This window comes from Penaeus chinensis, chromosome 23, assembly GCF_019202785.1.
Source record: "Penaeus chinensis breed Huanghai No. 1 chromosome 23, ASM1920278v2, whole genome shotgun sequence".
Classification (NCBI taxonomy): Eukaryota; Metazoa; Arthropoda; class Malacostraca; order Decapoda; family Penaeidae; genus Penaeus; species Penaeus chinensis.
The window spans coordinates 8,527,633-8,528,767 of NC_061841.1; positions in this window are offsets into that span (position 1 = coordinate 8,527,633).

Below are 1,135 nucleotides of genomic sequence, written 5' to 3' on the forward strand. Positions count from 1 at the left end.
TGGAGGATGGGACACCTAACTGTATGACCAAAGGACGATCTTGATACAGAAAGACAAAGAGAAAGGAAATACTAAATTAACTACAGGCCAGTAACTTGCCTACCGCTACTATGGAAACTGCTGACAGGAATAATTGCTAATGGAATGTACGAATATCTAGATTCAAGATCACTGTTACCTGAAGAGCAGAAAGGGTGTAAGAGAAAATCAAGAGGCACGCATGACTTACTATATATTGACAGAAAGGTACTAAAGGAGGTTAAGCAAAGGAAGAAAGGGCTTGTGATGGGGTGGATAGATTAATGCAGAGCGTACGAAATGATCCCCCATTCATGGATTCTGGAGTGCCTGAAAAATGTGGGGATTAATGAATAGCTCAGACAGTTTCTTGAGGAAAGTATGAAAACCTGGCGAGTAGAATTAACATGTGGAGAACAAATACTCGGAGAAGTAGAGATCAAGAGAGGAATCTTCCAAGGGGATACAATATCTCCTTTGCTGTTTGTAATGGCGTTCAGTCAAAAGCAGGATACGAATTTTTTAAAGTGTGGAGAGAAGGTTTACCATCTTTTATTTATGGATGGCCTAAAGTTGTATGAGAAGAATGAAAAAGCAATGGACTCCTTAATTCTGACAGTTCGGATTTTCAGCACGGATACTGGAATGGAGTTTGGAACAGAAAAGTGTGCCATGCTAGCGTTGAAGAGAGGAAAGGGAGTTACATCAAATGGGATTAAGTTACCGGATTAAGGATGGAGAGAGCTACAGATATTTGGGAATGCTCCAAGCAGATCAGATAAGACACCAGGAAAATGAAAGATAAAGTGACGAAATAGTACAAGAGAAGGGTACGGACAATTCTGGAAACAAAGCTAAATGGAGGGAATCTCATAAAAGGCATCAACACTTGTGCACTATCACTGCTCAGTTATTCAGATGCATTTCTAGACTGGACAAAATTTGAGATGGAACAGCGAGATAGACAAACAAGGAAACTGATGACAATGCACAATGCCTTACATCCGAAAAGCAATGTTGTTATGTTATATTTACCACGGGAAGATGGGGGAAGAGGACTTTTAGGAGTAGAGGATACAGTCAATATAGCAAAAGTTTCAAGTATGCCAACAATAGT